Raw genomic sequence first — 11,637 nt, 5'->3', positions numbered from 1 at the left:
AGGCCGGCGGCCTTGTCTGATCAGAAGAACACGCATAGCGGCAGCTGGACGTCGAAGGAAGGAAGGTGGAGTGGGGGTGGTGTCGCTGACAGAGAAGGGTGTTGCAGCTCGACCAGTCCAAGGGAGTGGCGGTAACCGTCGGTTTCGGTGAGGCTAGGAGGTGGCGGCCAGAAGCTTGGAGGTATAAGGTGGCGGCTCGTGATTCCTATTAGGGTTAGGGTTTCGGGAGGGTTATATACATGGTCCCCATGAAACATCACCCCATAATGACAACATTAGCTCCTCCTTCTCCCTTTTCTTTCAAAACGAATCCATAACTTACCATTTAAACCCTGCCTTCTGAAATCCTTTACAAATCAAGTCCGAAATTTTACCAAGCAGCCCCTTAGCCTCCAAAATCTCTTCAAATTAAGTCCAAATAATTTACCAAGTAGTCCCTGCTTTTATAACTATTTACAAAACCAATCAAAAACTTACACTTTTAACCCCCGACTACTAAAATTATGATAGTTAGCTCCTCGAGACCAATACCTTGCAATATAATTATTAATTTTAGGGCTACTGTTCATTCATTAATTTGTTTATTTATTTATGAAATAAACGGGGTGTTACAGTCCATGCAGCGTACGCTTACGTACGCCCCCACTAATATATTTGCCCATTAAGCACTTAATGCTTAAGACCAAACATCCATATTCCAGATCCAAACCGTGGGGAGCGTCTTAATCAATAAAGCCACTAACTTGGTGCCTTTTGAAACTAACTTATTTTTAAACTCATTAATTTCGTAAATGTCAGAATTTATGAACAATTTCGTTACTTCAAAATGACTTTTAGCTTCACCAATTCCTGTAAAAAAAAGTATAGCAAATTAATAAAAAGTTTACAAGAACAATAATTATAAACATGTATATATAAAGAGTGAATACAAACCATTCCAAATGTTTAGCTTCAAAAACTGCATCACTATAACAACACAATTAACCGTCGGGTTATTTTTTAGGTATTCTAAATTTGATATGCTTGACTTCCAAAAATAGTAACCTTCAGATGTACAGAACTAAATAAACAAAGAAATTAGTTATTAATATTAAATTGTGATAAATTAAAGATAATAAAGAATTAGAAAATATAATCTCACTCTAGGTTGCTAAGAGTGAGTTTTATATAATGCTTGGATGCTACAAGATTTGAAGTTTCAAGAGGCCTAAATGACACGATCTGTCCGATAACATTTACACAAGAGATAACACAAGATAAACTATTGCATTAATATTATAATATTTAAATAATAAAATGTATAACCAAGAACACAAGTGATAAAAAATGATTCGAATAAAATTTAATAACTAACCGAAGAATGTGTCTTTTGGCATGTTTGTTCTATGATAGAATTAAAATCAACAAACATAAATCCATTCACCGGACCCGAAAAATCATCACATTTTTTTAGGATGCTTTTCCAATCCAAAGTTAAGGTTTGTTTATGACCTGTATAACTCAAACCATTAGTAACAGCAGCCATATTGGGTTTTATATTATATAACTTTCATCTTCTTTTAAAATATGACAAAATCGGGAGAAATTCTGATTGAAGGCACGAACATGGTATTGTGTATCCTGGTAAAAAAAATAAGAATTAATATTTTGTTGAAACATATGTAATATTGAATGAGGTATAAAAAAATATATGAAATACAACAAACCTCCTCATCCATTAGGATCATTTCAATTGAACAAACTTTATTATTTTTGACAAAGTTTCAAATTTTAAGCACCCGAACCTTAATATGTGATTTTTCATCTATCTGGTCAATGTTATTTAGGTAAACTTTATTCCCTATATTCATTTTCTGCAAGAAAATTTAAACCATATAGAATTGTAAGCAAAAATAGCAACCTTCGTGACTATAAAGAACATCCTAACTAACGACTAAAACATAGAAAATATGAATCAACACATGAAAAAAAACCAATAAATTCATAATTAAAGCAATGTACATAGAAAGTACAAATAATTTTTCAAATTCAATAAAAAATTTTATAATAAAATGGAATACAAATAAACAGGAAAATAATATCTACCTGTTAAAAACGAATGTCCAAAAATTCAACTAAAATGAGGAAACAAAAATGTAATTTGATACCAGTTTTTTGACGTATATTTTATAAACATATACATAAACTAAAGAGTTGTATTTTATAAATATATTACTAATTTTATAAATATATACATAAAACAACAATTATACCGAAAATGACACTGCAACTTCGAAATATAAAATGCCCCGCTTCTTTTATACCGAAAATGCCCCTGCAACCTCATATGTGAATTTATGCCAGAAATGTAACAACAAAATGACTATTTTTCACATAATTATATTAGTATATTTGTTCTTAGTGGGTAGATATTTGTAAACATAAAATTAACATGAAACACAACATATATACTGAAGTTGCCCCTGCAACTTACAATTACATAACATACTGTATTAGTAATCTTGATTTGTGGTTGTTAATTCCAACAAAAAGAAGCCAATCATAACAAAATTAAAGAAGCCTGATGTTTGAAAACACTAACCTGATATTTGATTATTGAAGCGTTACAAAATCAAGAAGAATGAAGAAGAATAACGTTTGCAAAGATTTCTATGTAGCACAATGGTCAACACCAAAGAACCGTATAGATGGTATAATTGTATTGGATTGTATTTTATATATTTCGGTATTTGATAAATTACTGCAAATTTTTTGGGATTTAATTACTGCAAATTATTTAATTTGCAATCAAAATTAACAAACTTCCAAATTAAATCGGGAATTTCGAATCTGAAACTTGAATAACATATTTTTTTCAAATTCTTTCGATAGCTTTTATTCATTAAATTTTTTTTTTAATTTATTGGTTGCATATTTTAAATGCAGGTGTATCTAGATTTTTCCAGATTTATTGCATCTGTTTGATTTCATTTGGAGTGAATGACATTTACGTAAATAGAGATGAATAAAATGAGCGGGAAAACTCGATATTGGGGGTCTTGGAGATTGACACGTGGCAGAATTCTACTTATTTATTAGGATAGGAGATTTCAGAAATAGTCGGAAATAGATAATAAGTGGCCAAATAACAGAGAAACGTGGCAAAAATTTATTGAGTTCTTGGAAGGAAAAGACGTGGAAACTGGCAAGGCTGGTAATCCAAATGATGCCGTTTTAAGAGGGTTTCCATATAACATGGTCCAGGTATGAGTCGTGGGGCGGATACTTGCCAAATCGGAGCAGGATGTAGACGAGGATCAAGGGCTCAAGGTTATGATGGGCCCAAGTCAAGGGTGTAGAGCGGTTCTGGAATGACGGATTAGGCTGGATGGAACTAGGCTTGGTTTGTGGGCTCCGAGTTTGGGCTGTGACTTTTGCCCAACTTTATATTTAATTTAATTCTTTCTTTTTAATTAAACTAAGTATGTCATTTTAATCATAACAAATAATTTCGAAAATAATAAATTATTTTTCCTAGTTTTTTTAGTTAAACTTCTTTAATTATTTTAAATCATTTTATTTTTATTTTTTTATTTTTTAGTTTATCGAACATAAATATCTTCAAATTGTTTGGCTTTTGATCTTGTGTTTTTCCGATAACTTTTGAACTTTTTTTATATATATATTTTTATATCATTTTCTTTATGTACTACACTTTCACATTTATTTTAAATCTTATTAAAGTAGTACCATTCAATAGTTGTCCTATACTCGTCCCACATAGGATAGCATAATCAATGTTTTAAAAACTGGTTTTTTAGTTGAACCGGTATGGTGACCGGTTCCCGGTTCAACCGGTTCGACCGCCGGGTGAACCAGTTTCTATATTTTTCATATTTTGTTCTATTTTCCTACACATACATACATATAGAAATTATGAATTTGATGTTTACAAGTTCAAACATTAAAAATATACATAAAAAATAAGTTGTAGATGAATCCAAATATATTAAAATAATACATAACCATAAGTTTTAGTGTTTTACATCAATCCATATACGTCAAAAAAAAAGTATAATATTGAAACAAAATATAGTTTTTGATGAATACAAACACATCAAAAGAATTTTTAACATTTACCATATGTTTTTATTTAGAGAGAACTAAATAGATTTGAAAAAAATTCACTAAAGTTTATTATGTAAATGGTTCTTTTTCATGTGTTTTTATTCGGTTTAACCGGTTCAACCGGTTTATTTTGATCGGTTCAACCGTTTTTTTTTAAAACCGGCCGATTCAATCCGGTTCAGAAATCAATATAAAACCGGTGATAGTTGAACCGCTCCCTCTCCCGGTTCCCGGTCCAACCGGTTCGACCGGCCGGTTCAAACCGGGTTTTAAAACATTGATCTTAATTGAGTATATATATTTGATTAATGAGAAAATCGGTTTTAACAGGAAAACAATATTCCTTCACTTTTTAGAAGGATTATCATACATAATTGAAGTGCCGTTCGCGATACATAAAATATTCAGTCAGAGTTGTTCCTACATAAGAACTGAGGTATTGTAATGTAACAGGGAATCCATCTTTGAAAGATAAGAATCGAATAACTTTATATGGTAGAACAAAATATCTTGGTAAGGAAACGTTTGTAGAGGAATCTGATGATAATGTAAGATGATATAAACAAAAATGACATAGCATATCACATCACATGATAATATATGCATCTAATGTAGTCGAGAAATTACTTAAATGACTCATAAGTAAAACCTTTATTAATAAGGTTGGGGGAGTGGGTCGAGACCACCAAACTCCACGTGAGCCAAACACTCTTCTTTCTTCCTTGCCATGCGAAAGCCACAAACCATTGATGAAGAAATTTTGTCTTGTCAAGCTAGAAGGGTGGTGTGTGCCTAAAACAACTCAGTTGTCACGCCCTCATTGTCGAGCACCTTGTTGTCTAATTTCTCACATCCTAAGTTATTATAAACATGGGCATAACTTATTAAGGGCCATAAGGGGTTGTCCCCCCCCCCCCCCCCCCCCCCCCCCCCCAAAAAAAAAATTTAATGATTTAATGAATCAATCTCAATGAATGGAGAGATGTACATTCCAATATATATAAAATACATATTACATGATAAGAACATTTGAATTACTACAAGATCCTATAAGCTAGGAATAGATAATATTGAGTTATCTTGGTATCTTGTGATTATCGTTAATACCCCCCGCCCACCCCCCCCCCCCCCCCGGGGGTGGGGGGTCAATCAAGAGGGTGGTGAACCAACATAGAGCTTGGACCTAAAATGCTCAAATAGTGGAAGTGGTAAATTGTTAGTAAACAAATCAACAACCATTTGTGTAGTTAGAATGAATCGAGTTTGAAGACGGCCATAAGTGACTAATTCTCTAACAAAATGGTAATCAATATCGATTTGCTTGGCACGTTTATGAGAAACTACATTTTTATTTAGGAAGATAGCACTCTTGTTGTCGGAATATAAGCAAGGTGTTATGAATGTGAAGCTCGTGTAATAAATGAGTAATCCAAATTATCTCACATGCAGTGTTTGCCATAACACTATATTCCGACTCATAGCTAGAACAAGACACCGTAGGCTGCTTCTTATCACACCAAGAGACAATTTTTCCTCCAAGAAAAATGAAATATCCATACGTAGATTGACATGTCTCAATAAACCTCGCCCAATCAGCATCCAAACAGGCAAGGAGCGGAACAGAATAGGAGCGACGATAGGTGAGGCCAATGGAAAAAATGCCCTTCACATAACGGAGAATGCGCTTCACAACTTGAAAATTAGCAATGGTAGGTGCATGTAGAATTTGGCTGACTTGATTGACATAATAAGACAAGTTGGGGCAAGTGATGGTGAGGTATTGCAATGCACTAACAAGTGAGCGATAGAGTTGAATCAATGAGGGTTCATCAAAGCTAGTGAGTTGAGCGATGGTGGTAAGTGGCGTGAAGATTGGTTTACCATCTATGAGACCTACCCTAGATAAAATATCTAAGGTATATTTTGTTGGAGTGAGAAATAGCCCATTAGAAGTGTAAGTAACATCAAGCCCCATAAAGTAGCTCAATTTTCCTAGATCCTGAATGGCAAATTCCTGATGCAACGTGTAATGAACTTCTTGATGAAGGCTGGATTGTTACTTGTCAACATAGACAAGAAGGTACAAGATAGACGAACCTTGTTTAAACATGAATAATGAAGGATCTGCTAGACTGCATTTGAACCCAAGTTGTGGAAGGAAAGAATTAAGGAGTTGGAACCATGCTCGTGGAGCTTGTTTAACCCCATAGAATGACTTTTTAAGTCGACATACATGATTTGGGTACCTTGAGTCAATGAACCAAGTGGCTGCTCCATAAATACAGTTTCAGTAAGATGCCCATTTAATAAAAAGAATTATTTTCATCTAGTTGATGTAACACCCAATTTTGGTGAACAACAATTGCAAGTTTAAGATAAACAGCAGAGGCTTTTATGACCGGACTGAAAGTGTGAGAGTAGTCTAGCCTAGGCACCTGAGTGAAACCTTGAGCAATAAGGTGTGCCTTATACCTATTAATGGACCCATCAGATTTACACTTGGTACGGAAGACCCATTTGGAACCAACTACATTTAAGTTAGACGGTCTAGGAACTAGATCCCAAGTAGAATTATTTCGAAGTGCTTGAAGTTCAACATTCATTGCATCGAGCTACTTGGAGATCTTTGCTGCAGTTTTGAATCCTTTAGGATCTTTTTGAGCAAAAAGAGCCATGTGTAAAACACTAGAGTTAAGGCACTACAAAAAAAACTAACCTTTAGCGGTGACAAAACTCGTCGCAATTGATCACGCCTGCCGTCGCCAAAGGTATTAGCGGCGACATGTCGTCACTAAAGCGTCACCGCAATTGGTTCGTAGCTAATAGCCGCTTATCGTCTCTAATACATGTCGTCCCTAATACACGATTGTCGTCGCAAATTAAGTCGTCTCTATTAATATTCCAGCAACTGGCCGGAGTTTTTCCGGCAAACCTCCCCGGATGTCTGGGTCGTCGCAATTGATCGTAGTCGTCCCTAAAGGCGTCACTGCTAATGGGTTTTTTTTTTCAATTTTTTTTTTTTGAGAAAAAACATATTTTTATAATATTAATTTATATATATATATATATATATATATATATATATATATATATATTATAAAATGAAGTTTTGATAAAAATACATAAATATTAAAAACATCAAACATACCATATTCATAAAATATCTAATAAATCTCAAACAAACATCTAATATATATCATACATAAACTATTTTCAAAATCCAAAATAACATCCTCCATATCATAAAATAAGAAATACTAGTTCTCTTCGTCTTTGCTATCGTCCTCCCCATCGTTGTTTTCCTCGTTGACTTGGTTTTTAAACGAGCATATAATGTCTCCGATGGCCGTCACAAATGCCGGGTTTTGAAGAAAAGCATTCACATCTACATCCTACAATTAAGTCATAAACACATTAAGTCATGAACAATTCAACAAACTATCAAACCATCAAAGCACCAAATGAATTAAATCGTTAACAATTAAGTCTTTAACAATTTGATAAACTACCGAGCTACCCAAAATTACTACAAATACATTAAGTTCTTAACAATATAACAAAGCTACCAAATTCTTTAAGAATTTAACAAGTACCTGTGTTGGTTGTGGTGCTTCTGACTGTGACTGCCATTGAGATGGAGCACTTGTACCCACAACTGAAGAAGCTTTAGGCCCAATGCCTCTCACATGCCCCCTTCATGTACCTAACACCTTCTCAAATATTGCGATCCAATCAATGGTGTCTGGATCACCACCAGAGTTGGCTATGTGATGAGCCTGTAGAGCAACCTCAACAACTAAGGCATTCTATATTTCACAAAGATTATTAATATACGTTAAAACTAACACAAAAAAATCAACAATCTACCTCATTTTTAAGTAATAATAACTTACATATTACTCTTCAACCAAAGGATCAACAAATTCCCCTTTTTTATTTGCATGCGCACGATGAAATACTTTAAGTCTATTCAAATTCTGTTTAACATTACAAAATATGTTATATTTGAATAAACATTAAAAAAATATGTTATAACTGAATAAACATTATTGTAACTTACTTTCTTGAAACAAGCACTACTGTAGTTGCACGTCCCTCTACGATTCTTCACTACTTGCTTCTTTCGGCATTCTTTATTTCCAGCAGATCGTTTTTGATGTTTTTCTGTTAAGAAATGGTCAATAGCAGCATTCCAAAGCTGCTGATCCATACCCATAGGGGCTCGATCCCTTGCTGCCTCCACATCCCCTGCAAAATCAATAAAACGGTTTTTTGCAATATTTTTACGGCCTCTATACCGCGCACATATCAGATTGTTCAGTGACGCCCAATAAGTTGAAGTCATGGGATGATTTGTAATCGCGTCAAAATCAAACGATCTCTACAAAAAAATAGAGAAATTAAAAATAAATCAAAATTCAAAAATATTAAATATATAACTTTATAAATAATTTACCGAAAGATACTGCAACATTCCAACCCTTTCGGCTTCAGAAACCACTGTCCCTGTGTCTTTATCTGTAACATCCCAGAAATTTAGAAGTAAAGTTGAAGGGCTAAAAGTGTAAATAAGAAGGTCGACTCGGCGAGTCGAGTCGCGTTGCGGGTCACATGTTAAGTGACCAACTCGGTGAGTCGCATGGGTGGACTTGGCGAGTTGGTGCTGTATGGAGAAAACCCTAATCCCGGGGGTTGAGCCCTATATAAAGAACATAATACCCTCTCCCTAGCCTCTTTACTCTCCCTTGAAGTCCAGAAACCCTAATATTCGTTTGTGAGAGAGTTAGAGAGCATTTGGATCTTGAAGGAGTGTTGTTGAAGAGATCCTTGAAGATTAAGAGGCTTGGAGCAAGGGGCTTTGCAAGGCTTTGGCTTATTCTTCTGTTGGAGTCTTCTCTTGAGGCAATGATTCGTTGCTTGAGCTGTTATCCATCTAGATCTATCATTTGTGGGATTTTTGGGAGTATATCTAGTGTTATCTTGAGTTTGGAGGTTGGATCTGTGGTTGCTACCTCAGATCTAGAGTAGTGATGATCCAAAAGAGCATAAAGTCCCCGTTCAAGAGTTGTTGATGAAGCCTTTTGGTCCCAAACCCTAGCCCAAGAGTGTATTATGCTTAGATCTCTTTGGATTCACGTAAAGTTTGCAACTTTACGTGAGGAACAACTTGCAGAAGGGTAGATCTATGGATTGGAGCCCCTGCATGGCTTGGAAAGCCACTAAAGGGATTAAGAGCTAGTGGTACTCGGCGAGTCACATAGGTGTACTCGGTGAGTTGCTTGAAGATAGGCAGAAACTCGAAGAGTTGGAAGAACAACTCGGCGAGTTGGTTAAAGATAGCCTTGGACTCGGCGAGTCTGTTCTTGGACTCAGCGAGTCTGGTCGTGAGGTCCTCGCTTTTCCTGGTTGAGCTGTGAATCGGTGAGTCGAGGGACGAATCAGTGAGTTGACCAGGAAGTGACTCAGAGTTCGTGGGACTCGGCGAGTCTTGGGGCGAATCGGCGAGTTAGGTCGCGATATGGGAGTTTTCAGAGCATAGGGACACGACGAGTCAGCAGGCTGACTCGGCGAGTAGAGTCATTCAGGAAGTTTGACCTTGACTGAGGACTTTGTCTTTGACCAAGAGTTGACCAGTTGGCTTCCAGGAGTATTTTGGTAATTATTAATATTTATTGAGTTCAGTCTTTTGGTATTATTAGTGGTGGAGTTCGTGTCGGAGGTTGGAGCAGCGTGATCTTATCTTTTCAGTCAGCAGTTGTGAGGTGAGTTATCCTCACTATATCAACAGGGTCTAAGGCACCAAGGCCGGCCCTTATCGGATTGTAATCCGGGTATCGTTGTTATGTTATTGCTTTGCTATGTTTGCATCTTGGTAGTTAGGATGGTATATGTTAGAGACCTGGTTAAGGTCGGTATCCTGGTATATAGGATGATGCTATGCTAGTGTTCGGTTAGGTCGGTATCCTGGTTAGGATGATGTTATGTTATGTGATCTGCTAGATCGGTTTGATTGGATGCGTATCGTTATATGATTGTATGTTTATGTGCACATGGTTGTTGGACTGGGGTTGGGTTGCGGCGGGTCCTGCTTTGTGTTGTAGGCTAACATACCCAGGGCATACCGGTTATCCCGAAGGCCCAACGAGCGGTCCGGATAGGCTGTAGGCCCCACGAGGGCGGACCAGACGTGCCGAGGCTCGAAGAGTGGACCAGGCCGACTGAAGGCCTGGTGCGGGCAGACCAGCCATACTGTAGACTCAGAGAGTGGACCAGGTGGGTTGAAGGCCCGGTGCAGGCGGACCAACCACACTGCAGACTCGATGGATATGGCTAGACTCGGAGGGTGGACCAGGTGGACTGAAGGCCCGGTGCGGCAAACCAGTCATACAGTAGACCCGAAGTGCATGGTTGTTCTGTTCGGTTATGATATGTTATACGTGGTATATGTGGTTGGTATTTTGGGGGTATCTCAGTAAGCTTTTGGGCTTACAGTTGTGGTTTAATGTTTTTCAGGTACTTCAAGAGACCGTGGCAAGGTGAAGGTGTGATCGTACCGCTCCTCATGTTTATGTTTTATGATATGGTTCTGGGAAAACTCTGATAATAATTGTATTGAAAACCTTTTTGTAATGACTTAACGAAATCGGGTTGTTTTTGAAAAGTCTAAATTGGCTTGAATTTTTAGAGCGTTACATTATCAAAACCGATGTCCCGCCACATATAGCTCCCAACCTCCTGAATGAAACATTCGTACACCTCCCCAATCGGCATGTTAGTATTTATGTCGAATACTATCTTAAGAGGCCGTTCACCGTTAGCTTTAAATAGTTTGTACATTTTTTTATTTACCGCCATGCCTCTTTGTTTCGGAGGCACCACTGCATAAAAAAATATTAGTCAGAATAATTTTTTATATACATACATTATGAAATATAATGAATTAGAATAAATCTTAATTAACATCGTTTTGGTGATCACCAAAACCTCCACCGAATGGACGTGGTGGCTCGTCACCACCGTCGCCTCCATGATCCATCACAGCAGCCATGAAATGGAGCAATGCAATCCAAAAAAATGACATCCTGAAAAATTATAACAATATATATATATATATATATATATATATATATATATATATATATATATATGATTACAACAAATACAAACCTTATTTTACCAATTAAATGTAAAGATTTTTTAATCATTCTCGCCCCCAGACACTTCAGTGTCTGCGGACACATCACTATCATAATCAGTCTCGCAATCAGACACATTATTGATGATACTCGTCGGTGGGTCAACTTCAATATCATCTTCAACCGATTGAGAATTTTGAAAGTATTGGCGAAAGTCAATTGAGAGAGTGAAATTAGAAGAAACGTTACTAAGAACGACATCGGTTGAATCATTGTGGACATTTTCAATGGGATCATGGTCAACATCATTCATCGGTAGATCCCAAATTCTTCTATGATTAACATTTCAACAACCCACCGTTGGGTGTCATTTCGTCACTTGGAAAAGGTTCCT

Source organism: Lactuca serriola, chromosome 8 (genome assembly GCF_051521515.1).
Source record: "Lactuca serriola cultivar US96UC23 chromosome 8, Lser_US96UC23_V15, whole genome shotgun sequence".
Lineage (NCBI taxonomy): Eukaryota > Viridiplantae > Streptophyta > Magnoliopsida > Asterales > Asteraceae > Lactuca > Lactuca serriola.
Note: the sequence above shows the minus strand (reverse complement) of the source record.